This window comes from Peromyscus leucopus, chromosome 2, assembly GCF_004664715.2.
Source record: "Peromyscus leucopus breed LL Stock chromosome 2, UCI_PerLeu_2.1, whole genome shotgun sequence".
Lineage (NCBI taxonomy): Eukaryota > Metazoa > Chordata > Mammalia > Rodentia > Cricetidae > Peromyscus > Peromyscus leucopus.
The window spans coordinates 120452126-120462506 of record NC_051064.1 but is presented as its reverse complement, the minus strand read 5'-3'; positions in this window follow the sequence as shown (position 1 = coordinate 120462506).

The window sequence follows — 10381 nt, the reverse complement described above, 5'->3', positions numbered from 1 at the left end:
TTAAGAAGTGAGTGGATGGGATGGCTCCTCTGAAGACACCCTGTCAACCCTTTCCTGGCCATCCTCTCCCTGACTGTCATGGTCATCTTCACTTCCTTCTCTGGATATAAAACAAGAAAACCCCGTGAACTACTCATTTTACCAAATGATCCATTTCTCACATGGTCCGTTAATGAAGCACTGCCTATAGGGGGGCCAATTAAGGAGTCCATGTATGTAAGAGCTGTGGATCTGCTTCTCCTTCCTCCAAACTTGCCATCTTCTCCTTTAGGCCTATGGGTTCACCTGGTGTAGATGGATACCTCTAAAGTTTGACTGTAGATGTAACCAACCGTCTTATTAAATAAAAAACACAGAACCAATGTAAAAGAGAAAGCCAAGAGGTCAGAGCTCAGGGCTAAAATCTCACCCTTCCTCCTGCCATGGTCATAGCTTCCCGAAAGAGACCTATTTCCTGTGTGTAAGTCTTTTCAGAGTCTTTTGTTCTGCCTTCTCATTGGTTGTAAACCCAAACATGTGACACCCAGTCACTGTCTGTATGTACAGCCCCCCAGGTATTAAAGGCATATGTCTCCAACCCTGGCTGTATCCCTGAACACACAGAGATCTACCTAGCTCTTCTACCAAGTGCTGGGATTAAAGGCATGTGCCACCACCGCCACACTCTTGATATGGCTCTAATAGCTCTGACCCCCAGGCAACTTTATTTATTAACATACAATCAAAATCACATTTCAGTACAATTAGAATACCACCACATTTCTCCTTTTCTATTTTAATAAAAAGAAAAAAAGCAAAAGGTTATAACTAACATAAGAAAAACTATATATAAAAGTACAATAACTATATACAATGTATACAAGTAATAAATACCTAAACAATGTCTAGTCCATTTGTATTGGACAAATAAGAGAAAATAATTCCATTATCTATCCTATTTTGGTAAATCCAAGATGTATCTAATTCACTTTCTATCCTAATTAATTTTCAACTATAACTAACTGATCTTCAACTCCCTCAGAGATCCAAGAAGGAAATAATATTAGCTAACAAAAATAAAAACAGGAAGTGCATGCAAGCTACTTCCAAATAATTTGTGAGGTGTCAGAAACAGCCAACTGCCTGGACAGTCACCTGAGATTTCTCCACAGTGTTGGGGCATCATCTTCAGCCTATAGGCTCAGCATATCTGACAGACTCATTTGTGAAGTAGGATGTACACAAGGTCAACAGTTCAACCTCACATTGGGTGAGAGCAGTCCACGTACCAGAAACATCTGAATTCCAATGGCGTCATGTCATGATTCAGGATTTTACATTGGTATAGATTTTAGTTTATGTTTAAAATGTTTTACATTGGTATAAATTTTAGTTTATTGATACAAACTTGAAATTAATTTTGTTACACTGTATATATATATATTTCTATTCTTGTTTGAAGTATTATGTTTATGTAACTCATTTAAAATTGCAATGGATAATTAAGAAATAGATTAATAATTAGTCATCTATGATAATCATATTTATAGCCATGTTAGTTAAGTCTTCTAGGTATACATAGATATATTTCAGATAGATAGGTAGTCTTTAAACACTTCAAAGACCTACAGAATATGGCATTTAAAATGTTTAAAAAATTTAGACATTCTGGACAGTGAGACATGTCTGCTCCTGACAGCACTGGATTTACTTTGGAGAGGAGGATGGGCATCGAAGAAACTCCATATGGACTTTATCTTTACCTTGGCAAAAATAGCCATTTGGGCAAGAAACAGTTCTTGCCTGGACTGCGTGATCAACTGGACATGCAGGACCCATACGAAGGTAACCACTGAACTTTGCTTGATAAAATGGTCCTTCAGGTTCCTGCTTCACAGAGGAAACTGCCAGACATTCTACAGGACACAGAAAAAAGTAAATGAGAGACTCTAGGCCTGTGGGCCAAAGACAAATGCCCCAACTTTACAAGAGAACTTTGGATAACTGTCCAGGAAGTCAACTGTCTCTTTCTACCCTGCAAGACTCCCGAAAGTTGCTTGCATCCTTCTCCCATTTCTCAGGTAGTATTATATCTTTCTGAGGTCTTTGATGTGGTTAAAGACAAGATACTTACAATTTTCCTTAGTTATGATAAAAGATAAGTTAGATATAAAACCTTAAACTCACAAATATAAGATAGATAGGATATCTTCTTTAATATTGTAACTGTAATTCTTGCTTCATAATTGTTTTGTTATATGTAATTTTACCATGTTAAAGTTAAAACCTTCCTTTAAAAAAAAAAAAGAAGAAGAAGAAAAGGGGAAGTGCTGTGGATATCACTCTATATAAATAAAACACTGATGGCCAGTGACCAGGCAGGAAGTATAGGCGGGACAAGGAGAGAGGAGAATTGGGGAAACAGGAAGGGGAGGGAGACACTGCAGCCACCGCCAGGACAAGCAACATATAAAGACGCCGGTAAGCCACAAGCAACGTGGCAGGGTATAGATTTATAGAAATGGGTTAATTTAAGATATAAGAACAGTTAGCAAGAAGCCTGCCACGGCCATACAGTTTATAAGTAATATAGGCGTCTGAGTGATTATTTTATACGTGGATTGTGGGACGGTGGGGCTTGGAGGAACCTGGAGAGAAGCCCTCCAGCAAAATTTGACTTTCCCTTCATGTTGACCTCTGGGATGGTCCCATGACCACCATGGAGTAGGCCCAGCTCTGAAGAGCATGAGTGTTTTTTTTTAGACCACAGGCACTGTCATTAGCTTGAACTCAAACAATCAAGCATGTTATAGACATGGCAGATTCAGCCTCACTCAAAAGGGTTGTGGCCAGGCCCTGGAGTTGGTTCTACCATTCACTAGATGGGTGATCATTGCCAAATCACTAAGATTTTTGTGGGTCATTGTACATTATCTAGGCAATGGACCAGTAGGGCTATGTTTGAAAAACATCTTGGTACTGCAGTCTCTTAGGGCAGCAATGAGGCTCTGTTAATTCTGTTTATCATTTTAGTCTTCACCTAAAAGGTGTAACATCCTCCCTGCCCCTAGGTTTTTGGTTTTTTGTTTTCACTTCTCTCTCTCTCTCTCTCTCTCTCTCTCTCTCTCTCTCTCTCTCTCTCTCTCTCCATATATCAAATATGCTTTCTGTGAGACTTAGGGATTTTTCAATTTTTCCAAATTCTGTCCCCATCCTGTGACTGCTTTTTGGCCATGTTACTGACATCCATATCTAACTTGTGTGTGTGTGTGTGTGTGTGTGTGTGTGTGTTTATGTGTGTGTGTGTATCTCCCTTGAGCTCCTCCCTATGAATCTATAATAAAAAATCCAAGACTAAACCCAACAGGGAAAGGTGGTTGTTTCAATACGTGACACTCTGTGGGTTTTGTCTGCTCCTCTCTGAACCTGTCTCCTCGTCTATCCTGTTGGAGAAGAACCTCTGCCTGGACTCCACTACCTCTGCAGAGCTGATGAGGACCAAGAGCTCCTATGGTCTCCGAGGCGTTGGGGGCAGAGGTACCAGGGCAGCATCATTCTTTGGCTGCCAGGCCCAAATGATGAGAGGCTTTTCTGTGGAGGAGAAACTTGAGGGACTGACCTTACACTGTCTAGGCAAAGTGGGGTAATCAACTCTCCAGTGTCCTCCTTGTCCACAGTCTGGGCTGGGTCCTGGCAGCAGGCAAGGCATTGGGGCAGTCTCTCCAACTGGTTAGCACTACCGCATTCTAGGTGGAGTCTTTGTCACTGTGCTCATATTCTTCTTGAAGACTTGAGGGCGGTCACTGTTAGGATCTGGAAGTCTCAGTCTGTCATAGTAAGTTTAAATATCATAAATGCCATTTTCAGCAGATCTCTGACAAGTTTGAGGACCATTATCTATTAACTATTTCTGAGTTAAACAACCCTTGCCTGTTTTTTATTTACGTATTTTAGGCTATACCTTGAAAACATATACAGGAGGCTAAATAAAGCTTTTTCCTGTATTAGTTCTATTAGCATTTAGCATGACTGCAAGTATAATTCTGGACATATTAAAACTTAATCATATTCAACAGTTTATGATTAAAAATAATAGCTTCTGAATTGAAGCTCAAATCATGAATACATGCCATAGGGAGATTGGCAACTTTATTTTCCTGGTCCTTACATAGTGTACCATCATAGGATATAACAGTTTCTTGTATGACTCAGTATACCAGAATAGCTACAGTTTAACAATGTTAGCAAAAACAAGGAGGTTAGGCATACACTCATTTGTTTCAATTGCTCTTTAAGACAGAGTTTCTCTGTGTTGCCCTGGATGTCCTGGAACTTGCTCTGTAGACCAAGCTGGCCTCATACTCGTAGATTTGCCTTAGGCATACACTCTTAAATCAGTCTCTGTTAGCCTGAGTAGGCCTTAGGTAAGGATAGAACTGTTTCGAGTCTGCTTGGTCTTCATCTTGCTGCATCATAAGATAGAAATACATCAACCTCTAGTGTTTAATGTTTGGTGCTCATAGCTGTGGTCCTAATCCTAGTCTTATATTTACCTATTTATCATAATCACATATTAATAAAGACATTACAATAAAATAGCTTATAAATTTAAAATGTCTCATAGCCTTATAAACTTAAATTTTTTAATGATTTATTTAAGTTTTTTTTAAGATTTATTTATTTATTATGTATACAGTGTTCTGTCTGCATGTATGTCTGCAGGCCAGAAGAGGGCACTAGATCTCGTTACAGGTGGTTGTGAGCCACCATGTGGTTGCTGGGAATTGAACTCAGGACCTCTGGAAGAGCAGTCAATGCTCTTAACCTCTGAGCCATCTCTCCAGTCCCAAACTTAAATATTTTTAAAAGCTGTTCCTTAGAAACATCCAGTTTTTTAAATTTTAATTTTCTGTAAAACACCAAAACTTCTTTTTAAAGAAGATTAAAATCTCTCAAAATAAAGTTCTTTTTTAATTTCAAGAGTGAAGTCACAGGGCATAACTGTAACCAGCAGAAGGCAAAACCAAGCTCAACAGTGTAAACAATTCCATGTCTCTCAAACCAATACCATGTGGGTGACTCTCATGTTACTAAGTTTGGCTGCCAGCAAGCTATGATTTTGTATATGAACACATGGAGGTACAGCTTTAATACCTCATTAAACAAGCATTGTTTTAAAATCCTATCTTTCCTACACCTTGTTGTTCAGACAGGAGAGGAATTATTGTACAAAAATCCTATCCCAATTCAAAAGTACCTTTGGAGACCTGTTGTGTCCTTGGTCAGCCCATACATACCACATGGTTGCTGTTAGCATTCAGACCCGCCCCTTGGAACATGACCAATGGGCAGGCACTACCTTACCTGCTCAGGGTCCTGTGCTCATTGTTCTCTCTGCACATGCATGAGGTCCGCTCGCAAAAGGTGAAGCCCTGCCCACCTTCTCTCTCTTCTTCTCTCCTCAGCCTCCCCTCTCCCCTCTTCCTCTCTCTCCTTCCTTCTCTCTTCCTCTCTCTTCCCACTAGGCTGCTCTACACCTCCTTTCTTCCTCTCTTCTCCTTCTCTTTCTCTTCTTCTTTTTCTCTCCTGGGCCCCCACCTGCTTTCTCTCTTACCCTTCTCCCTTTCCCTTCCCTTAGTAACACTTTCCTTGTGAGGCCACCTGCATGGAGTGTCTTTCCCTGCACCTCCCACCCACCATGACGGCCACCTGCTGTGTCTGCCTGATGTCACTTTCTCACCCACCTTAGGGCCCCTGGGCTCCAACCCACCCAGTTCTGTTTCTCGGTATTTGCATAATTGGTGCCATGAAAACTCAGCAGGTTCTCCTGGCAGTTCTGAGACAAAGCTGGGACCCTGGAACCTTCCAACACTGTCACTTTTCTACACTGGCATAATTGGTAAGCCCTCCTCCATTCCCCTCCACCCCACCTGACCCCACCCCGCCTTTCTCCACTACTAATCATTTCCCAAAAGCGAGGCTTAGTTTCTTGAACACAGTCCTTGCCTTCTGACTTTTCTCGAAGTCCTGGTACCAGGTAACTGTCTCACTGGGGATCTTAGCCCTTTGGCCCCTGCCTTTTGCATGATGACACACTGGGCAGCTTGTGCTTTCTCATTTTCAGACCCAAGCATCCTTCAGGCTCCTGCTCTGTGTTAGGCAAATCACTTAGCAGCTTGTGCCTTCCCTTCGGTCCTCACTGAATTTCTGGGCTAGATTTCATCCCTTGGATCTTACTTCTACCTCACTCATGGAAAATGTGCCTAAACTTACTCACCTTTGCCCCAATACCCCTTAGATATAAATGCAAACGGCTGCTTGCTGGCACACCTTAACCTAGTATTTCACAGAACTTTCACAGCTCATGTTAGCCATCTGTGTCCTGCTTACTCTCCTCTCCCAGCAGCCTGGGAGATCCATGGCTTGGGCTCTAGCCCACTGGATGCCTCCCTCATCTCATCTCCTGCTCCCTGCTTCTGTACCTGCTGGCATCTCATGCTTTCACTCAAAATGTCCGGTTCTTCTAATTGTTCTGTCTCTGTCTGCTGACTCCCTCCTGCTGCTGCTGCTGCTGCTGCTGCTGCTGCTGCTGCTGCTGCTGCTACCTCCATGCTGCAGCCTGAGGCTCCCTCTTTCCTGCCTGGCTGCTCTGCTAAACTTCTCTACAGCACCTTCTCCACGCTCCCGTCATGAAGCATGAACGTTTCCTAGGAAAAGTTTTGTCTGTCTTTCTGTTCAAAAGTCTATTTGATACGTGCAGGTGGAAATGTGTGACTGATGTGGCTATATGATTGTGTGTCTGACTGATGTTTGAATGCTTGAGATTATGTGTTCCATATGTCCTGGGTGAAAAATACCATGTGACCATGTGGGCAAGCACCATCTTGACTAAGGCCAAAGACAGGTCATATGACTTCAACGCCATATTTGATGAGGGCAACCAAATGAGCAGTTGCTTCTTGACCAATGTTTAGTAAAGTTCAAGACTTCTCTGTTCATTTTATCAGATAGATTCCTGTCTGACAATTCCTGTCCTGTCCTAATATATATATATATATATATGATGGGATTTAAAACAATGCTGGTTTTGATAATTGATTTTTAGAGGAACTAAATTGTTTACAATGTTAAAACTTGGTTTTGCCTTATTATATCTTAAGACCACAGCTGAACACCAGAGACTGATATATTCTATTTGATAATATCTATGCACTCTAATAAAGGGCCTCTCCTTATCTAAGGTCTATTCAGGCTAACTAAGACCAATTTAAGAATATATGCCTAACATTTTCACTTTTACAAATACTGGTAAGCTGTAACTAATTGGGAAAACTGTATGTTCAGATTTAACTTATGTATTCTCTCAATGTTAAGCCTAAATAACATTTGAATTTTTTCCTCAATTTCATTGTGATGTAGACTGCCACATGGCTGGCAGCCATCTTTTACTAAAGTTTGCTAAGTTTAAAGACCTCTGTCATTTTATCTCCTTCTATATTTGATTCAACTCTGGTCTATAGTATACTCTATATGACAGTAGAAATTTAAAGGTATAAAGTTCTACTCAGATTAACAAAAGCTAACTTAGAGATTCATCCCTATGTCTTTGCCAAGTTGACACCAAGCTTCTAGAAAATTTAAATAAATGGTGGCATATGTTTGATAAATAAGGTATATATTTATAAACAAGATATATATTCTATAATGGAATTTCTGGTCTCCTGAGAAGGTCCTTTTCTCAGAGTTGGGCCACACCCCAACTCACAAGCCCCCTTGTCTCCTGTTCCCATTTGGCCCTCATGATCTTTCCCATGTCACTTTCCTTGCCTTCTCAGGAGAAAGCTTTTCCAGGTTTGTACAAACTTGTTCTATTTTTACCAACTAAATGGCTACTTTGGTTTCTTTATTCAAAATCATATTTTTAAGGCTAACCCTGACAGAAATGGAATGTAAGTCCTAGTCTTATGACAGATGCTAACATATTGTAGACTGTTGGGGAACACAAGTTGATAGTCATTCATATCTAATAGACAGACAGTCCTCAGATGCTCAGAGATCTGCAGAATAAGGCATCTAAAATGTTTCATTAAAAAGCTTTTTGCGATAGAGAGACATGCAAGCTCCTGGCAGCACCCTTATTTCCTCCAAAGAAGATGGATGGTCACAGAAGAACCTCCTCCTAGAATTTGCTCCAGAATGGCAATTCCAGCCACTGAGAAAAACTGCCTTTTGTCTTGACTGCTGCCAGGGCCTTCTTAAGACCACAGACAACAGGACTCCAGGGAATCCATTGCCTCACTTTTGCCTAGACAAGGTAGGCTGGTCTGCCTCACAAGTTCCTACTCCATAACTGTTGGATCTTCTGAGGCCTGGCAGGCCTAGACTTGGCAGCCAAGGAACAGATGTTGTTGTCCTGAGACTTGTGCTCTCAGTGACCACAGAGGACCCTGGGTCAGCTGTCTAGGTAGCCAGCAAGTAAGATTATGTGAAGATAGGAAAGCTGACTCTCTTCTGCTCATTTACTTGTCCTTCTCAGATCTGAAGATGTTTGGTGGCCAGAGTACAAATAGATTTGCCAGTTAACAGCTCTCCACCTCCCACATTAGAAAGGGTATGGAAGCCTCCCAGCTTTTTCCTATGACACCAAGATATAAATCTTTTCCAGCTGTTTTATAGACACAGGCAACTTCCTTCACAGGTCCATCCCTCCTGCCAGACTCATGCTAAGGCCAAACTCACAGGGGCCCTCCAAATACACCAGCCCCTGTACCAGCTCTGAGGACACTAACTGGTTGAACACTGACAAGTTGACTTTACCCACATGTCCAATCACAATGAGGCTCCCCATCTTTTAATCCTTATTGACACTTTACAGGATGGATGCACTCCTAACCTCCAGGGAAACAGAAGATGTGATGGCTCAGGTACTCCTGAAGGACACACCATCCCTCAATTTGACATGCCATCTCCCCAAGTTCCTGGGACTTCACTGCTGGTACCACCTTTCCAGGCTCAAGAAGACACCTACCCAGCAACTGAAAGGTGGTTTTCCAAGATGTCCCAATGCACAACTGTCTCTTCTGTACAACCGCGGAACTTCTCTGTTCCATTCTTTTTGGCAGTTATCACTCTTCCCATGGCTAGCCTCTCTCACAGGGCTGATGATAACAATCTATTTTTCCTCCTAGCAACCTGCCTTCTCACCTCCCTCAAAGAACAGATGCCTGAGGTCTTCAGGATGACAGCTGGCTGAATGCTTCTTCACTCACACCTTTTGATGTGTGTGACCCCAACTTCCAACTTCTCCTCCCCACTTTGTCCCAAATCAACAGGAAGCCGTCTTGAGATTTTGGGGACTCTCATTCTTGCCCCACATGCCATCCATAGCTCACCCTTTTTACAACGATCAAAAGGGAGGAATGGTAGCATTCAGACCTGCCCCTTGGGACCTGGCCACTATGCAGGCACTACCTTGGCCTGCTCAGGGTCCTGACAACGTCATGTGCTCATTGGTCTCTCTGTGAATGCTTGAAGTCCCCTCATAAAAGGTGGGGCCCTGCCCACCTTCTCTCTCTTCTCTCTTCTCTGCTCAGGCCCCACCCACTCTCTTTCCCTCTCTCTTTCCATGAATTCAGCTCTGTGCTCCATTTCACTCTCCCCTTTCCCTTCCCCCTTCACCACTAGTAAAACTCTCTACCTGTGCAGTCTGCATGGCATGTCTCTCTCTTATCCACTATGGGGTAGCTTGGCTCCAAACCACCAAGTTCTCTCTCCCACTGTTTTACATAAGTTGCCATTAATCAAGATGGCAGTGAAGCAACCCTAGTAAAGATGGCTACCAATCATGTGACTACCAAAGGCAGCAGGCCACATGCTGCTTATAAACCAAAATAGAATCATGTCCTGTGGTTCCTTTAAGATGAACTATGCTCAGACTTTAACCATCAACTCTGTGTTAAGGTGGGGTAGGGGTAAGGGGCTCCCTAGACCCAGAGTGAAGAGCTGAGCTCCAGAATTTGGGGTGGAATGGCCTTTATTATCTTGCTGGGGGGCTTCTAATGTTAATCCTGAGAGTCACAAGAGAAAACCTAGTTGCACAACCAAATTTGAAGCAACCTTTAATTAAATTAAATACTGACCAAGATGGACTTTGGACAGGACCACTGTCTGGGATTTCCAGTGAATGGCTCCAACCACTCATTGTAGAGCCTTTTAAGGACAAAAACCATCCAGCTACCATATTTTCCCACGTGTCTTTGATATTTTCCAAGAACTACAATTCTCAGCATTCCAGGAATTTACCTGGTCTTTGGATAGGTGGGGCTAAGAGGTTAATTTTGGGTCTTACAGTATGTGGCAAGAGACCAGTTACATTCTTTTTCATGAGGATACCCATGTGTCT